Genomic DNA, 21,098 nt, shown 5'->3' with positions numbered 1-21,098 from the left:
AAGCTGAAGGGAAAGAGCAAAATATGGAAACAGGAATGAACAAAAAGTAGAAATGGTAAATATATGGGTAAATACAAGTATTCTCTCCATTTATTTAAAAGACTATTGATTGTAGGAAGAAAAATTTTAATATATAGATTTTATATTATATGTAGATATAAAATATGACAAGAGAATAAATAACAAAGTACTAAAAGTAACTACTTTGCACAAGACTTTTACACTTTAAATGAAGTGTACAGTTTTAACTCTAAAACTGTGATAAATTAAGGGTACATATTATAATCCATATAGGAATCCCTAAGCAAAATACATAGTAGAGCCAAAATGTAATACAGAAGTTAATATAGAATACTACAATATATTCAATTAATTCAATAATTTGGCAACTATTCAATTCTTTGCCAAAAGAATGAAGCAAAGAAGGGACAGAGGAGCAAACTAAAAGAGATGAATAAGAAAAAAATTTGTGAAATAATAGGCATAAATTATGTCACTAAGTATATTTAATGTAAATGGACCAAAAGACTCCAAAAGATTTAAAAGGCACTGATGGTTAAATTGGATAAAAATCAAGATCCATCTATATGCTGTCTATAATAGAAATTCTATGAAGACACAGATAGATTGAAAGTACAAAGATGAAAAAAGATATTGGACAAACAATAAGCATAAGAAAGCTGGTATTACCATTCCAATAACAGACAAAATAGACTTCAAGACAACAAATATATCTAAGATAAAGGGATATAACCAAAATTAGAAAGAGAAAATTCAGCAACAGGTCATGATAGTCATAGAGGTGTAAAATATGAAGGATTTTCAAATACATAAAGAGCAAATGAGAGAACTAAAGAGAGAAATTCACAATCACAGAAAAATTTAACACTTCTTTCTTAGTAACTGATAGAACAAGAAAATAATCATTAAAGATAAAGAAAATTTAAACACTAACTGAACAAAATCTGAAAAACCACTTTGAGATATCGACATTCGTAGACCATTATATACTCAATGACTGCCAAATACACTTTCATGTGCATGTGGAATTTTCATCAAGATAGACCACATGCTGGACCACAGCAGAAGTCTCAATAAATTTAGAAAAGTGGAACTATTAGAGTACTTCTTTTTTTTTTTTTTACCATAGCATAATTAAAATAGAAATCAGTTATAAGTTACCAGGAAAAGCCCAAATATTTGGAAATTAAATATTCCACTTAGAATAACTAATAGGTCCAAATAAATCAAAAAGGAAATAGGAAAATATTTGAACTAAAAAATTAAAACAACATATCAAAATTTGTGGGATCCATTAATGCAGTGCTTACGGCCTTAAATATCTATATTGGAATAGAAGAAAGATCTACAAGTTTCAACCTTAAGAAGCTATCACAGGAAAGCATATTAAATCAACATAAAAAGAAGGAAAGAAACACAGATAAGATCAGAAATCAATAAGATAGAAAACAGATGGACAATAGGCAAAATCAGCAAAAATCGGTTCTTTTAAATAAATACAATAAAAAAATAACCTGGAATGAGAAATCTAGGGAAAAATGATATTACCTGTATTAGGAATGGAAAAAGTAATATCTCCACATATCTTACAGACAGTATAAAGGTAATAAAGGAACATTATCAACAACTTTATGCCGCAGAATTTGACAAATCTCATGAAACATATCAACTCCTTGAAAAATGCAACTTACTAACATTGACATTTGGTGAAACAGAAACTCTGAATAATCCTATACTACTAAATAAGTCTAAATTGTTACTGAAAATATCACAAAGGAAACTGCAGACTCAGATCAGCTCACTAATGAATTCTATCAAGCATTTCAGGAAGAAATACTAGCAAAATAGAGGAAGAGACAACAATACTCAATATATTTTATGAAGCCAAATACCAAAATCTGACAAAAATTTTAAGAAAAGAAAAGCACAGGCTACCAGCCATCAAGAATATTGATAAAAATTCCTGAAATAACTAGTAGGAAACTGAATATAGACATATATATATAAAGGATAATCATGACCAAATGGAGTTTACATCAGGAACGCAGTGTTGTTGGATTAACATCCAAAAATTGATCAATGTAATTTCCCATAAAAGAATAAAAGAGAAATCATGATTATATCAAGGTGTAGAAAAACATTCAATAAATTTAACACCCATTTATTCTAAAAATTATCAACAAACTAGGACTAGAAAAAAAGTTGTTCAATATGGTAAAGGGCATCTACGAAAAACTTACAGTTAATATCTTCCTTAATGGTGAGAAACTGCAAAGTTTCTCCAAAGACCAGGAAAAATACAAGGATATCCATTCACACCACTCCTGTCCAGAATTATATTGGAGGCCCCTAGCAATGTAATAATGCAAAAAAATGAGGGGAGTTCATAAAGATTCAAAGGTAAGTAATAAGACTTTTTATTAACAGATGATACAACTGCTTATGTAGAAAATCAAAAGGAATATAAACAATAATTACAAGAACTAATAAATTAACTTAGTCGGATCATAGGACAGAGGCTCAATAAAAAATCAGTTTTATTTTTATATAATAGCAACAAAATCTGGAAAATAAAATTTTAAAATATTCATTTACAATATTATCACAAAACAAAAATCAAAAGGATACATTTAACAAAGAACATTTCTCCACTGAAAACTACAAAGTATGCTTCTATACTGAAAACTATAAAATATTTCTGTGAGAAATTAAAGATGACCTAATACATGGAGAATATACCAGTTTTATAGATCAGAAAATTCAATCTTGTTAAGATGTCGATTCTCCCTAAATTGATCTATTATTAGTTCAATGTAATCAAAATCAATATCTCAGCAGAGTCTTTTTTTTAGGAAATTGGCAAGTTAATAGCAAAATTTAAGTGAAAATACCAAGGACCTAGTATAGCCAGCTCCCTCCCCTACAAAAATCTTGAAATAGAAGAACAAAGGTTTGGACTCATAATCCTTATTTCAAGATTTACTAAGCAGCTTCAGTGAAAAAGAATGACATAAAAAGGGAAAAGCAGAGTTTAAAAGAGATTCATAGGCAATTTATTTTCAACAAAGGCACCAGTTAATTCAACAGAAAAAAGTCTTTCCAGAAAATAGTTCTGGAACAACTGGAGGAACACATTAAAAATGAACTTCAACCCCCATATCAAACCATACAAGAAAATTATTTGAGATAGGTGCTATACTTTTGTGTAGAAGCTATTAACATAAAGCGTCTAGAAAAAAACTTAGAAGAATACTTTTGCAAACTTGGGGTAAACAAAGATTTAATAGTGAGTTTGCAATAAGCACTAAAAATAAAACAATCAAACTGATACACCAAACCTTCACCAAAATTTAAAATGTCTGCTTATCAAAAACACAATTTAAAAATGAAAAGGTAGGGAAAGTGGAGTGGGGGCTGACTGTTTAATGGATATGGGTTTTCTTACGGGGTGCTGAAAAGGTTCTGGAATTAGATAAAGATGGTGGTTGTACCACGTTGTTAATGTATTAAATGACACTGACTAGTATACTTTAAAATGTTTAAGTTTGTATTATGTGAATTTTATCTCAATAAAAAAAGCAAAAAAAAAAACAAAAGAAGAAAAAATGAGAGAGCGAGACTAAATAGCATTCGGGGATGAATGATTAGGGTTATTTAACAGTTTAGACCTCATAGGCATTTAAAAAAGAGAAAGAGAAAGAAAGAAGGAAAACGTAAGTGACTTAGTGTGAGAAACATTTGCAGTGCATATATTGGGCAAGAAATGTGTATCCTGATAACATAAAGAACCCTTACAAATGAGGAGTGAATAACAACCCAACTTAAAAGTATCTGTAATTTAAAAATACTACAAATAATTCTTATAGAATAGAGTGGTTGAATAAACTGTGGTACATACACAGAGTTTAGTATCAACCAAAACAGATTGAGGAAGATCTATTTGAATCTCCATACCAATGGAATGATTTCTACGATATGCTAAGTGGAAAAGGCAAAGAGTAAAAAAGCATCCATTCATGCTACCATTCATGTAAGAAGGAAGGGGATATGATAAAATGTACATGTATTTGCCCACTTGTGAACGAGAATTTTAGAAAACATAAGCCAGAAACTAGTGAGATTAGTTACCTCCAGAGGTTGAGTGAGAATAGGGTGGAAAGATGGAAATGGGACTAGTGTGGTGAGGAGAGAGTGACAATTCTGACAGTCCTAATTCTTAGAACCATAGTAATGTTTCATATATGGAAAAATAAATTTAAAATCAACCATGAGGTGGGGGAACTCAAAATGGAATATACACAGTATCTGATTCTATGATTAACATACATAGGCAGTCAGGGGAAAAGTAAACTAACCTCAGTAAGTTTGGAAAATAGCATGCTGACTGAATACTGTAAGGGTAAAGAAAATAGAACCATAGTTAAATATTGTACTTCAGTTAGTAATTATCTTTTTTAAAGGAGTATGGCTTAGCAATTCTGAAACAATGTATACAGTGGATTGAGGAAATAAGAAAACATATTGTGGGTAATGAAAGGTAGGTTTCTTGCAATTGGGGAAAGGGGTTACAAATAAGGGAAGAGGAAAGAATAAAATGAGCCCTGTGATAATGGTTTGTAATCAGAAATATCAGTATGGAGATACACATACACACACACAAACACACACACACACAAGGATAGAGATAGAAATAATTTAGATGTGTGCCTACGTGTATGAGTAAACTTCTACATACCAACTCTGCACACTAGTATGCCTAGAAGAAATGATATCCCAATAGCAATGAGCACACCTAACACTCGGATCTTAGTTTCTAAATACTATTTTCCAGTACAAAGAACCAGAGTTCCTTGAAGAAGTGGTTGATTCCAGGTTTGGGAAAGGAAAATATAAGATAAGCCAAGAACATCTTGTGGAACCAAAAACTAAGGAAGTGCTCAAAAAATTATGTGAAGGAACACAGGGGCCAACTTAAAGGAGCTCCCAATGGTCAAATCTTGGATAATTTGAGAAATAAAAGTAAATATTTACTGCAATATATGAAAACTCATGGAACACAATAATCATATATCCATACTGATATAAAACAACAATTGAACACATAAATAAATGGAGGAGAAGGCAGCTCTTCCTTACAGTCATATTCTAATGAATAATTGTAGAATGTATCATGGAAATAGAAAACCATCTTTAGGCATATATGTATGATACATGATGAGAGAAAATATTTGCATAGTCTCAAAGTAACTCCTCACGAAATATTATCAATTGCAAAGAGAAACATAGTAACTTTGCAGTGGAGAAACCTAGCATACACCACTTTAACCAAGTAATCATATTTAACATGAGCAGAAATAAGATATATTGACATCATGCACTGCTTACATGATCCACTGAAAAGCACACACTATTATCACTGTGCTATTTTTACCAAAGTGCATAACTCTAATCTAAACATGAGGAAATATCAGACAAATCTGAATTGAGGACTATGGTACAAAATTACAGTCTAATATTCCTCAAATGTGTCAAGGTTATGGAAAACAAGGAGAGACCGAGGACTCTCCCAGATTGGGGGGTGGGTACAGAGACAAAGGAAAAAATTACAGATACAATGCGAGATTTTGAGTTGGATTCAGAACTAGAAGAAAAGGACATTAGTGGGACAATTGGCAAAATTCAAATATGGTCTTCAGACTAGTTAGTAGTATTTACATCAATGTTATAAAATTTATAGATTTTAGTAATTGTTATATGTATTAATGTTACAATAATGGTTATACAAGATGTTAACATTAGGAAAGCAAAGAATATATAGGAACTCTCTGTACTATTTTTGCAAATTTCCTGTAAGTCTAAAATTACTTTAAAATAATAAGTAAAATTTTGGGAGAAATTAAACAGAAATCTTACTAAAGAGAATTTATAACTGGCAGCTAACCTCATGAAAAATTGTTTATCTTCTTAAGTGACCAAATTGTAAATTGAGGTCACAAGATACCACCTCACACCCTCTCAAATGAATAAGATTTAAAAGACTAACAACTTCTAAGGTTGGTGATGATGGACAGCAACTGAAAATATCACATATCACTGGCTGAGAGGGTGGAAAGTTTCTACCTCTTTAGAAGCCTTTTTGACAGTTTCTGACAAAGTTCAGCAAAATCTATCTTATGATCAAGTGAATTCCATTTTTAGGTAATCACACAAAAAATCTGCTAACGTATTCAAAATATTTAAAAACTGGAAACCCAGATGTCCATCAACAGGAGAATGAATAAACAAATTGTAATATGCCCATTCAATGAAATGCTACTCTGCAACAACAAAAAAATTTTTTAACTTATTGATATAGGGAATAAAATGGATGAATCTCAATAGCATGATGAGTGGAAGAAGCCAGATGCATACTATGTGATTCCATTTATATTAATTTCAGGAACAGACAAAAGTAATCTATGACAATAGAATAAGAACATTGTTTCCTATGAGAATTAGGTTTGTCTGGAAGGAGGCAGTAGGGGAGGTTCTCAAGTAATAAAAAGATTCTCTCTCTTAAATAAGGTAGTATTTACATAGTATATACATTTAAGAAAACTCACTGAATTATATAATTAAGATCTATGCATTTAGTTATATAAATTTTACCTATGTAAAAATACAAATATTAAAAATAAGGAAGTGCCTCATATACCAATATGAAGTGATCTGCTAGAAACATTAAAAGATTTATGTATTACATAAATATATAACAGAAAGTTGCAGAAAATTATAATAGTATGTGTGTGTGTATCTACCTACACACACACACACATACATTTTGGGGGTTGTGTGTGATTGTGTGTGTGTGTTTGTGTTATGTCCGAAAGGAAAAACAAGAAACTATAACCCGAGTAACCATCAGGAAGGGGAAATTGGGTAGTTATGGACGACAGAATTGAGAAGGTGAATTACCTTTCACTGAATATCCTTTCGCATATTTTGAGTTTTGTAACTCAAAATTTAAGTATTTATTTTACTTATTAAATTTAAGTATTTAAAAAAGTATTTAAAATACTTCTGAGGGAAATAAGTGTTCTGAGGGAAATAAGTCTTCTAACTTATTTGAAAATATTTCAAAAATAACATGAAGTAAATAAGGTGAAATGTTGATAATGGTAGAAATTGGGTTCCCAGTATCTGCACGCTCACTGTTCTTTTCACCTTATACTGTGTATATTTAGAATGTGTTCATAATGAAAAGCTTTATAAAATTGACAACAGGGAAAGTATTTCACTACCAAGAATAAGTGAAAATAAGTAGATTACACATTTAAGAATTTCTTTTAAAAAACAGAAATTCATTAAAAACATATAAATAAATTAAAACATCAAAAAAAGAAAAAGCCCTGATAAATTATACCAAAGAGTTGACTTGGGGAGAGGGGAAGAGAGAGCTAGTGATGCTAGAAATCCACTAGTCAAACTTATTTCATTAAAAATGCATAGCAGAAAAAAACAAAACTGGACTGAAAATGGATATTAATTGAAACAAGAGAAATTAATAGAGTGATGAAAGAACACTTTATATAACTTCGTGGTACTTTCTTTGAAAATCTGCTTGCATTGTGATTTTCTAGGAGAAAGCAAGTTAAATATATAAAATAAAAAACAAGCAATAACAATAGAAAAAAGTGAGAGAATTTTCTAGTTAGCCTCAGTTCTACTCCAAGCCATCAAAAACAAAAAAGAGTTCAGATAATTTCATTGATGTGTTTGCTTAACTGTTAATATTGATGCTAGAACTTTTCAACCCATTCTGGAACACAGAGTAAGAAGAAAATCCTCAAAATTATTTTAACACAACCAGAAAACCTGATATCAAAACATGACAAAAATAGAACAAAAAAGAATTGCAAATCAATTTCATTCAATAGTATATTTGCAAAAATTCCAAATCAAGTTAAGATACTTATAATTCAGTAGTAAATTTAAAGAGTAAAACATCTATTTACCAAATAGGGTTTGTTCATTCAAGCAATAAAAGGAAATTTCATTAACAGAAAATGAATTATTTCACAATGATATGTTTAATTAAAGAATAATATAATTGTTTATGCAAAAAGTATTTGATTACATCTACCACCTCATTTTAAAATTATTCAGAAATATATAAAAGGTGGAAGACTTTCCTAACATGATACAAAACATATCTTAAGTTTAAAATTAGCATATTAAATTGACAATTGAGACTACCCACATCAAAATAACTTACCTATTGGCACTAAGACCTCATGCAACCCCCAGCAGTGTCCTATAAACAAGAATGAACTATAAACCAATAAGTAGATTCAGCTTGCTCATCAAAGCAAATAGCTCATTGATAACATCTAACTCACATGGGCAAACAGCTCATTTATCAGACACAAATTTGGTTATCTAGACTCATATCAAGGTCCTTACTCTTTCACAAACCTAAACTATTACATGACAGATTCTGCCCATTCCTAACCAGTTCTGTGCCTTGAAAAGCCTGCCTTAAACCACATTAGCCCAAACCCCTAAGTCCTAACTTTCTGCTTTTGAAACACTACTAAATCTTGTCAAAGTGGTGTTTTTCCTTACTGCAGTAGGTTTAATAAACTCAGCTTTGCTTGATCATAGCTCTTTCTGCAAGTCTTTTTGGGTAAAAGGCCAACAATAATGTGCTAGTCAAAACCAAGAAGCATTCCATTAAAATCTGATTAAATCAAGGTTGGACATTTCCACAATTGTTTAAGTGCTCTGAAAGTACCAGTCAGTGAACTTTATCAACATAACTGAAATCTAGATCATTTTGAAGGAGAGACTAAAAACTACTAGTATTTGCAAAGGATTTAGTATGTACTTTGAAAAAATCTGAAGCCATGAGAAAGTGTAAGCTGACCACTTACCAAAAAAAAACACAAAACTTTCAGATACAGAAAAATTATCAAGAAAATAAACAGAAAGAAAACACCCCCATCACAAAGTGAAAATATTAACAGTAATTAAAATTATTGAATAAAAAAAAAGACATACCTTGTCCTTGAACAGGAAGACTTATATTATTAAAAACCAATTCTCCCCTAAATTAATTTATTAAAGTTGATGAAATTGCAGTCTATACTGTAATTTCTTCCAACAAGAAGACACATGAGACAAGAGGCAGAAGAAGAGACGCAAAGATCCACAGAACAAAAATGGAGCCAGTCACAGATGAGAATACAGCATATGTGCAAGATGGCATTACAGATAAATGGGCAATTATTGGCAAATAATCGCAAGTAATGGCAAATAACTTGGCAACTTTAAGATTTCAAATAAAAAAATTTCTTATGATTTCAGAATTTGAATTAAAAAAACACAAAAGAATTAGAAGTTAACATATATGAAGGGTTTTATGGAATCAGTTTAAATACCTTTCCAAAATGACATGAAATTCAGAAGCCATAGAAGCGAACACGGTTATACTTAGACACATAATAATTATATACATTCTTATATCAAAAATGAAGTTTAAAAGTGTGTAAAAAATATCTGTAATGCTTGACAATCCAAAGGTTATTCCCCCAATAATCAATGAGCTCTTCAAAATCAGGAAGAGACTAAAACCTCCCCCGACTCCCAAAATCAGACATAAAGAGGAAATTAAAAAATACAGATGGCTAATAACATATGAAAAAATGATCAAACTCAAAAACAAAAGAAATACAATTTAAGACAATAGTTTGGGCTATCACACTGGCAAAGATTTTAAATATTTATAAAATCCATTATCTGTGAGGTTGTGGGAAAGCTGGCAATCTTATTCATTGCCATTTTAGGATAAGTTGTCACCACATTTTTAAGGAAATCTTGCAATAATTTTCAAAATTTGAAATGTGCACATTCTTAATCCCAGTATTTCAACTGCTAAGTAATTTATCATGATATAATAGACAAATGCAAAACTATTAATAAATAGGGAGGTTCACTGTGCAGAAATTTGGTGCTAACATAAATATCTATGGCTGAGAAATAATCAAAACATTTAATTATATTTCATCTACAAAACAGTCATGCAGTCATTCAACAAATGACACAAATGTATATTACTGAAATAGAAAAAGGGCATTTAAAAAACTATTAAATGAAAGGCAATTTGCAGAAGAATGTGTACAGTATGGCCCCACTTCCAGAACCCTCCAGAAATAGCTTGCATGTGTGCATTTATCCACTTAAAGAATGCACACAACTCCCTTAATAAAGAAAAACTCTGGGGGTTAGAATTGGGAGAGAGGAGGGCACTTAATTTCTGTATTAGATATTTAGAAATGCTTTGAATTTTTGAAAAAATTCATGCAGCTTCTTTTTAATATATCCTATTTTTAAAATTCACCACATGGCAAATGAAAATTATAAATGTCTATTTATGGGAGCACTGAGCAATTCCACCATTTTGAGTTTCTTGTGCAATAATATTTCCTCTACTGAGGCTCCTGGGATTGAGTCAAGTGGCAGCAAGGGAAACAGTCACCATGCCCAAATTAAAGTCTCATCGATGATATCCCAATATGAGCATTTCTCAGTTAAGCATTTCTTATCTGCAGGAGGTGTCCACTGCAACACAGGAAAGAGAGGAGTCTCCATGCATAAGGAGGACTGTATCATTGTTTTTGGTGAAGCTGGTGATAGAAGTAATGGCTTCCACAGTAACAAATCCACCTCGCCTTTGAGGTCATCACCTGCAAGAAGACTGTGGGGAAAATTGGCAAAAATGAGAAACATATTTTCTAAGGAGCTTGTCAGAGGGCTATGAAATCTTTGTACATTCTTCTCCTACATGTGCTGAAACAAATCTACTCAGAGTACATAGAGAAAGCCACATTTTCAGCAGCTGGATCCATGCTGTGCCAGAAAAACGACTTCAAAACTTCCTGAAATCAAGGATGCCAAACATTGGTGCTACTTTTTCTCCTTTGCTGGGCTAAAAAGTGATGGACATCTCCAGCTCTCTCAGATTATTATCTGTCTCTTCCCCTCTGTATTTGGCTCCTTAATGCCTTTGGCCACTCATTCATTTGATCAAATATTTCAGACAAAACTACTTGTCTGCCCTCCAGTCTAATAGTTATTGAGAATCTACTGTATCTCAGGCATACAACAATGCTCTGGAACCACCATGGATCCAGCCAAGAAGGAGGAGTTCAGTTTATTAGATAAGAAAAGTTAACGAAATCCTTCATATTAACAGCAAGTGCACTAACTGAGATGTAGAAAAGCGATTAAGGTATATAAGAAAAGCTGTGTCTCTTAACTCATTATGGAATCTGGCCCTTGGAATCAATTAGAATGTAACCAAAAGTCATCAATCTTCATAAAATTAACATCTAATTCTTTATCCAGACATGGTTACTTCTAGAAAGCAAAAAATATTCTGACAAAAACCTTACCTTTAGAGGGTGGCCCTTGAACAACAGGTAAGTGAAAAGGCTCTTTGTCTGAAAAGTCTTGTTTCAGGGATTTACTGGTATCATTCACTCCCCAAAGAATTCCCAAGTAGTCATCTTCTGAAGGGAAAAAAAAACAGAAACACCAATTCCAATGAAAAAGGCCAGTCACCTGGAAGCTGGGCAGTCACTCTTTGGTATTCTTTCATATTAATTTCATTTGAAAGCTGTTTCTTACTCTGTTACACAAGCTCTGAAACTACAGCTAGCAGCTCCATAACTTGATACGTTTCAATATCAGCACATTGTATTAAAGCCCTTCTCTGTTGTGCATTTCCAAAACCAAGTGGATTGCCTGAATCCCACTGAAAATTGTGTCCTTTTTTTTATCATTTATCTTTCTCTGTTTAGTTGGCCACGTTATTTACAGAATCGCTCAAAATAATCTACCCATATATCTACTCTTAATAAAAGTTTATTGAGAGCCTATTCTACGCCTGGTAATCCATAAGGTGCTTGTGTCACAAAAATAGACTGGAAAACATCAGGCCATAAGAAATTAAAACCCATTTGATAAATCAATCAGACAAATAAATAGCCAAGAAGTAACTTAGTAAATGGTTTTACAAAGGCAGATTCAGTTTTAGGATGTAATTGTTGAGACCCCCATTAAGGAAGACTTATTATGACCCACAGCAGTAATTCTCAATTACTGTGCCCACTTTCATTTGGCTCTTAAATGGGTTTTTGATGCTATTTAGCTCTAATCAAATGTCACCAAGCTTAAGAAGAACAAGATCTATCAACTCCTATCCATCCTAGGCCTTTTCCTGATAAACAAGCAGTTCCCTGCTTATGTAGTCATACCTGCAAGAGTGTCCAAAAGATCACCAGTAGGAATGGAGAATCACTGACTAAGAAGGAAGTTTTCAGCTCATTCTCTGGAGCTGACATTCAAGAGTAAAGGGAAAGGCATAGTTTCCCTTTCCTTCTAGGCTCTATCTGTACCTAACAGGAGAAAAAAATGAGGAAAAATAACATTTTAGGAAAAAATAAATGCACCTATATGTACATATAAACCATATACAAACACACATGTATGTAATTCAATTTAGCAATAAATTCACCAAGTGTGGGTATCCTTTACTAAACACAGACTGGAAAAGGTGGGTGTTGCTAAGTCCTTTGTGGGCCATGTGCACAACCTTCAAACATCATTGCTCTCCCTTCCCCCCGAGGTTCAATAGACACAGAGAGTGGCTGGCTAATAATTATTTTAGCAAGGTAAAATATTCTATTAAGACTAAATGTTATAAAACACACTTTTTACTATTGTATACAGATCAATGAAAACATGGTTTCTATATTAGCACCTAACTCCTAACAATTCCATTGGCAAAAGAAAATTGTTTCTACCTTATCAGTTTTCACAAGACCATTTTTAGAGAACAATATGCATCAATAATGTCTAAATATCTAGAAAGATTGAATTAAACTACTCTTTTTTTAAACAATACTCTAAAATTTGCCCCAAAGCAATAACCTAGTGAAAAGGTGTATTCCTGTGCAATAATCAGAAGTATTCTAACCATTCTTCATCTAAAAGACATCCATAAATATAATATTTTTATCTATGATTTTGAAGAAAGCATCTAATGTAAATCATCATTTTTAAACAACCTCAATATAACTATAAAGTCTAGATGTGATAAAATGAATAACACATTTGATTGCTATATTCAGAGCATCCTCAAAAATGCACAGAACAATGGCTCATATGTGACTTACTGATCTCAACTTCACTAATTACCCAATAAACAAGAGAAAAACTGTGTATCTCAAGGCCATGTCCTAATATTCTCTAACTGAAGTCATCTGAAGAACACGCTATCACAAATTTATCAAATGTATTTACAGATTTTCTTATATTAACACGTCAACCATTAAAACACCTTTAAATACTAGATTTACGTAAAGACGTAAAATTTTAATTTTTACATTAAAGAAAAGTTAAGCAAAAACCATACAATTGTTAAAACATGCGTTTGTCTCCTGAATATAAACATATTGATACAAGAACATTGTCTTCGTTATTTCATTTTCAGTCTTCCTGCCAAGTCAATAAACAAATTTAGAAATATTTATCACAATGTGGTAGCTTACAATTCTATTTTCAAACACATTTTCCCCAAATATGTTTCCCTTCCCTTGCTTAAGATTTCAACAACATGTATTTTAAATTTATTATTTATATAATATCTATATCATTTATCATATATTGGCATACATGTAATAGCTCTGGATAACTTGTGCCCAATAGAACTTTGGTTCTTAATGAACAAAGGCTTGGAAATCTTAGGGGCCAAAGTAATGACATATCATCATGCATACATAATTCTCTGGTCTCAGACACTAAATTTGGTCCTGAAAATTCCTGCTGGCAAATATATGGATGTGGACCTTGACTGAGTTTTCTTAAAGTCCCAACAGAAGATAAGCAGCTATTTCCTTCAAGGGAACCACACAGACACATTTCTTCAGAAAACATTTAAGAACTAAGTTAAGATAACGTATTGCAGAAGAGAAAGATATTAAGTGCTTCTAAATGGGAAAAAAACCACAATCTTCTAAAATCAGTGTCTCTGCAAAACCTGCTACTATGAAGAGAATCTGTAGCAACTGCTCTGGCTTATGTCACTTGTTATTCTTCCAGAGTTAGATGGCAGAAACAAGATTAATTTCCTTATACATGTACAACAGTATTTCTCAACTTTTCCTTTTTATTATCACCTGTCTGGATATCCTTTTTAGACACTTTCCCCTGGTTTTCAACAGCTCTAAATTTTAATACCACAGATATGCTGTATACCTGCTTATGCTCTGTAACTGTTTGGAGGACCATGACCCACTGTAATATTTAAGATTTCTTTTGCTCCCCAAGAACTAATTTTCACCCCAGGGGCATGATATCAACTATGTTGAGAATGCACAGTGTACAGTAATTGGAGAAAAATAATTAAATGGGTAAGGAGTGCACAGAATGTTCTAACCTGTCAAGCACTGTGTTTGGGGCAGTTTCCCCAGGACATGCTACTGAGGCCTCAGGGACATTCTCTGAATCACATATTTCATTTTGACCCAATATCATCATTCCTGAAAATGAAAGAACTATTCAAACACTCTTAATGACCAATGCCTTTATGCTTTGAGCTAAACACAGAAATGTCAAAATTCCTAGGATCTATAGGAATAGAAACCACGGAGGACTCACCATATTATTAATATATCTATCTGATGTGATTACAAGAGGCGTCCAAAAATAGATTAAATTATTGACTAGTTAAAAAAACACACACTGGCTAGAAACATAGCAAATTTGAATGAGTGGTATTATATTATTAAGGGAGCTTCTGGAAACTTCTCAGAGATAAGCATTAATGACAATGAGAATCTATCTATCTATGTTGTGTTGCCGAGTTTTAAGTGCAACTAGAACATTGCTTTCCTCTATAGCCACCTCCCCCTCAAGAAAACACAATGAGACAAACAATAACATTCCTGATGGAATCTACAGATTCAGCAAGGATGCCCCCGCTTTCGTTACTAATTTTAGTGATTTATGTCTTCTCACCTTCTTTCTTGACCAGGAAAGGCTTGTCAATTTCATTAATCTTTGCAGAAATCCAACTATTGGTCTCACAGGTTTTCTCCATAGTTATTCTGGGTTTTATTTTTATGTCATTGATTTTTGTTCATATCTTTATTATTTACTTCTTTGTACTTGATTTGGGTTTAATTTTCTAATGTAGTCATTTTCTTGTTTCTTAAGGTGGAAAGCTTAGGTTATTTGATATATTTCCTCTTTTCCAATATAGTAATTTAAAACTATAAATTTCCCTCTAAGCATGTCTCTAGCGGTACCCCATTTAGTTCTAAATGTTTTCTAGTTTCTTTCATGATTCTGTCTTTGATCCATGGATTCTGTACAGCATGTTAATTTCCAAATATTTGGCAATTTCCCAGATTTATTTCTGTTTTGATTTCTAATTTAACTCTCCTGTGGTCATAGAATATACTCTACATAATTTCAATCGTTTAAAATTCACTGAGTCCAGTTTTATGACTTAGCATGTGATCTATCCTGGACAATGTTCCAGGTGTGTTTGAAAATAATTTGTGTTCTGCTGCTGTTGGGTGGAGTGTTCTATATATATCAGGTCAAGTTGGGTGATAAGATTGCTGAAGTATGCTACAACCACACTGATTGTTCAAATGGTTTGTTGATTATCAAGAAGAGGGTAATGAAGAGTCTAGTTATTATCAGTGAATTGCCTATTTACCCCTTTAATAGTGTTGGTTTTTGCTTTATGTAATTTGAGATACTGTTATAGGTGATTATGTCCATAATTGTTATATATTCCAGATTAATTAAACCTTTTATAATTATATTATATCCTTCTTCATTTCTACTAATATTCTACCTTAAAGTCTATTTTCTCTGATGTCAGAATAGCTACTCCAGTTCTCTTCTGGGTATTGTTTGAGTGACATAGCTTCTTCCATCCCTATACTTTCAAACTATTTGCGTATTTTGTTATAAAGTGTCTCTTTTATAAATAGTGTACAATTGTTTAATTTTTTTAATGGAATCTCCCAGTTTCAGTCTTTTAAATTTAATATAATTGTTGTATGACTGGATTTATGTCTGCCATTTTTCTATCTGTTCTCTAGCTGTCTTTCATCTTTTGGTTCCTCTGTTCATTCTTAACTGCCTTCTTTTGTATTAAGTAAATATTTTCTATAATACTATTTTAATTCCTTGGTGGCTCTTTTAATCATTTTTGAGTTATTTGCTTAGTACCGATCCTAATGTTTAAAAAATGCACCTTAAATTATTGCAATACACTTCAGAATAACACTAACTTTGTTATATGGCCTTTTAAATGTCTTGAATTCAGTTTTAGAGAAGTGATTCCCTCTCATTTTGTCCAGACTTTCCAATGGATCAATTACTGACAACATCATTGATCTAGGCATGTTTATAAAGGCGACTACAAGTCTGAGATTGGTGACAGACACTAAACACTAAGGATTCTGTCACCAATGGACACAACGACCATGCTAGTAAGTCACGGAGATTAGCAAACACAATCAGTGACCCAGTCCCATGGTTGACTAGCATAGGGAGACTCTCACTGTCACAGGAGTATTGCAATTACCTAAAAATACATCAGTATTCTCAGGACAAAATTCTTACCTTTGTGAGAATTTACACAGGCCCTTGAGGATGGAAGGTAGAATTATTCCCAATACTTTCCTTCACATCTCAAAGGGAAGGAATAAACTCTTTCATATGAAACCCACTTTTTGGTCCATGTCAGCCTATTGGAAGAGAATAAATATGTGGCAAGATGAGAAGTAAAATGAGTCTATTCGTCAACCATACATAAGACAGGAAGGTTCACTAAGTCTCTGTATATAATATATGCCAATTTATTACTCTACTGGAATGTTTCTGATGTTATTGAAAAGACAGTGCAAAAATTTTGGGGGAAAAACGACAGTGAATCAGATGACTCACAAGATTATTAATGTTTCACATTGTTTGGATTACAAAAGCAATAACATTCTAAATTACTTAATAAAATAATAAAAATAATCTAGGAATACACATTTACTAAAATTGGATATTACCTCTGGAGTGCATTGTTTTGATCTTTTTCAGAGAAAGGAGCTGGTGCAAGTGACAAAAACAGCACTTCTTCAGAGTGGCAGTGAGAATTCCAAGCAGTAAAATATCCCTTCCCTCTGTTAAAAAACAAAATTCAATTGAGTAATTTGAAGATCTGATTGGCTTTATTAAATAATTCATAAATCAGGCAGCATCTCATCTGGTGGGCTGTATAGAGATACTCTGAGGGGTTATAAAACATGGAAGGCTTTTATAGAAAGGGGAGTGGGGCAAGGAAGTCATCAGCAGGGAAAGAATTAAAGTTCACTGGAGGAAAGTAAGTGCTCAAGTGATGACACCTTCCTATTGGCTGAGCTGTGGCATTTCTATTGGCTGGACTTGTTGAAGGGCAAGAAGGAAAACTTCCCTCCTCCTGCTGGAGCAGTAAAGTAGTTGCACTTACTGTTTGGGAGTGCAAGGTATTTCTCTTTCTGTTATCTCTAACAGATGCTGTGATTAACTGACTCTGCAACTGACATCTTTCTGTTTGGGGCAATTGACAATGAGTGGTAGGGCAGGAGAGTTCCCTCTATAGGGCTTCCAGGTTCCAATTTTAGTTGAGGTTTCCTTTATTAATTTTAACTGTTCCTCCCTTTTGGTCAAGATCTTTCTCCTAAAGTATTCTGATCAAGAGTCAGCTTTTCTCTATTCAGTAGCCTTTGTCCTTTGGTTCCAGGAAGGACTTTTCCTGGGTGTTGTGTCCCACATTGAAAGGAAAGTGCATGGACTGGAAACTGCTTGAGGCCAATATGAGTAACAAGGAAGTATAGAAGGAAGAACTCTCAGGTATTTCTTACTCAAAGTCTATATTCAGTTGAGGTTGTAAGCGTTGGAAATCATCTCAAAGCACCAAGTTAGCATCGCCTTATTAGGCATGTCATTTTTACAAAGGTTCAACAAGCAATAGGTACAGAACTTAGCAACAAATACATAGAGCAGAATTATAAACAACTTAAACCCAGTTAGCAAGACGGTTCTAAACCATGAGTCCAGACCTGAAGGTAACTGGGTAAATAGATCAAAAGACCATGGATCATCAGGTGAAATTTATTGTAGGCAATGTGCTTGTTCTCTAATTATATGCAATTGGGTTTCACTTCTCCAGAGGCATTTATCTACGTGCAACAGGAGGTGTTTGCTATCACACAGACACCTCCTTGCTCAGCCAGTAAATAATCAAGGGCTTTATGATTATCCAAAACTATTTTAGCCAATGAGTCAAGTAATTGTTGCTAAGCTGAGACTGTCTTGGCTGTGGAATTGGCCAACTCTCCTAATGTTAGGAAGAGATTTCCAATCATTTCTTCATTGGCACTTACTCCAATCTACAGAGAGAAATCTCTCCCTGTGGAGGCAATCCCAGAATCATGTATGCTTCCTGGAAGTTCTCATTTAAGGCAGTTAGAAATTTGATGGTACAAATCAATGAGAGGCTTCCATTTTGTTATGGAGAGAGAAAAGAACAGTGTTTACAGCAAGGACACACTGCCCTTTTATTCTCCAGCTGTCAAGGCAATAAGTTGCTCAAGCATAAAGACCATTTCAAAACGTCCACATATAAAGATGTAGCTAGGAGCTACATCTATACCTAACAAACCAGGAGCCCAGATCTTGAAGCAGCCCCTGGAAAAGTAGAAACCCAATTGCATAAAATAGGGATCTATGGTCCTTTGATCTATTTAGCTGGTTATCTTCAGCTCTGGGCTCCTGGTTTAGAACAATCTTGGAAACTGGGCTTGTTAAGTTGTTTTTAATTCTGCTCTGTATATTTATTGTTAAGTTCTGGATGACATTCAGGGATTTATTCACTGGTATGGTATATAGGTGTTAGCATCATTCACCCAAGACTCAGATACTGTATTATTACATATTGAACGACTATCTAAATATAACAGCGTTTGAAATTCCAGTGAAGTTACTTAGGGGGACCCAAGGGGTCATTGCTGTCTTGGTTTCTGATGACAAATATAACAATTAGAGGGCACTGTCCTTCCAAGAAAGAAAGGGAGAAAATGAAGTAAGAAACAACAGTGAAGAAAGGGCGTAAAGGCCTGGTTCAGTTATCCAGGAGAAGCTCTCTCTTTCAGATGCTGTCTGCTTCAATTCCTGAAAATCTTAAATTTCAGGTCACCAGACAATGTGCAGGTCCAGTTGCGGCTTGGTACCTTCTTTAGGTGCAACACATGAATCTAAGAGTCCACTCCCTGGAGCTTGGCAGCACAAGGGTTAGTCAACATTACCCGACAGGAACAGCAATAATTTCAAGAAGTTTGCAAGACTTTCGTTAAGGCTCATATAATTTGCCTAGTGAAGTGGGCGCCTCAATCACTGGAGATTGTGGAAGGCATACCTCAAGTGGGAAACACATTCTCTAACAGTTTCTTTGCCACTGTGACGGCATCAGTCTTACAACAGGAAAAAGCCTCAACCCATACAGAAAACATACATACACTAAGAAGAACATATTGATAAGCCATGATAATTGGCAGTTGAATGAAGTCCAGCTGCAGGTAACAAAGGGTCCAGAGGGAGAAGGTCTGAGGCCCTCTGGGGACAAAAATAGTTTTTCCAGGATTATGAACCTGACAGGTATCAGCATTGTTGGTAGACTGTTTTGGTAATTTTGTAGAAGTCTCTCCAATAATGATGATTCACAATTTGAGTTATCTCAAATGCACTGTGGTGGGTGAAGAAATGCAAAAACAGAAAAATGGGATTTGCCAGGGAGCCGAGAAGAACCAAGCAGCTGTCTTGCGTTTCCTATAACCCCAACTATTCATTTAATTCATAGCCATTGTTTACCCATCCTAATTTCTCTGAATCAGGAGCTGACTGTTGCCATGTTATAAGTACATCAGGATGGCAAAAGTCTGGCAAAGAGGGTTTAATTTTTGCAGAAGCAGAATGGATTCATCCACATGTGCTACAGTCTTTATAGATTCTGTGCTACTGTCTTTGTATGAAAGTCATTTAGGGCATTTTCTTGATAGTCACATTCAGTCCTTTTAGTATGAGTCTCAATTTTGATGACAGAGACCCAATTCAGTTTCATGAGTTTCCTTTTTACTAATCTTCTTGATTCTCACAAAGACATCAGAGTATAAATGACAAAAGACTAAAAAAAAAGGTTCATTATAATGCAATTGACAAAGAAATTGGTTATTTCTGTGACATACAACATTTTAAGATAATAACCAGAATTACAACTGATAACATTATACTAGGACAAATTAGGATTTTAGGAATGTCACACAATTTCTAGAATACTTATATATCTATACAGGCACAGCATAAAAAAGATTTCAATCTTAGCCAGTCTTGTCTATACACAAAATTCCTTTCCCATGTTATGATCAGTAGTTTTGTCATCGACTAGTTGCCCTAGTTGCCCCAAGAAGCTCAAGGGTGGGTTTGGAAGCATTTAACTGTTTTTCCAAATTTTCATTTTTCCTTCTGTTGTGTTAAGGAGATGCAATCACCAACCACCCTGAACCAGACCAAGCCTCTCCATAAGAGCTAAGACTATCACCTTTGCCTCATTTTCAATGCTAAGATCTCTCCAATAGGAGCTTAGGCCTCATTACCCTGTAACCTGCAGTGTATGTGAAAGCACGTTTTCCAACTGAGCCTGTGCAAGCGAATACCCACCTCTCCCTTTTGGATATTCATTCCCCATCCGAAATAAAAGGTCCCTGCTTCCTTTTGTTTGGGAACGCCTTGACTCTGAAAATGATTTGTCATGGTCTCCTATTTTTGCAAATATACTTTACTTTGTGAGACAACTTACTTCTGGTAGAGAGTCTGATTTAACTTGCCAGGAGGGAACACACTTTGGTTTCAGTAACACTTTTAATTACATATGTCAGAATTTTTAGCCCTTAGAAACTTTTATTTTTTAGTGAAAAGTAAGCAAATAT

General features: G+C 33.6%; 1 protein-coding gene across 1 annotated transcript in view; it reads right to left on the bottom strand.

Moving 5' to 3' along the window:
* Positions 1 to 7,924: 7,924 nt before the first annotated feature.
* The window catches only part of LOC102150068 (uncharacterized), a 39,799-nt gene continuing 26,625 nt past the window's right edge, over positions 7,925 to 21,098 (bottom strand). The window contains exons 13-17 of the mRNA XM_070240404.1: positions 17,145 to 17,258; positions 16,708 to 16,832; positions 12,318 to 12,458; positions 11,454 to 11,570; positions 7,925 to 10,756 (exon numbers count right to left, since the gene is read on the bottom strand). The gene's annotated coding sequence lies outside the window, so the exon portion shown is untranslated. The remainder of the gene's footprint in view (positions 10,757 to 11,453; positions 11,571 to 12,317; positions 12,459 to 16,707; positions 16,833 to 17,144; positions 17,259 to 21,098) is intronic.

Source organism: Equus caballus, chromosome 1 (genome assembly GCF_041296265.1).
Source record: "Equus caballus isolate H_3958 breed thoroughbred chromosome 1, TB-T2T, whole genome shotgun sequence".
Taxonomy (NCBI): Eukaryota; Metazoa; Chordata; class Mammalia; order Perissodactyla; family Equidae; genus Equus; species Equus caballus.
This window is presented reverse-complemented; position numbering and strand designations above follow the sequence as displayed.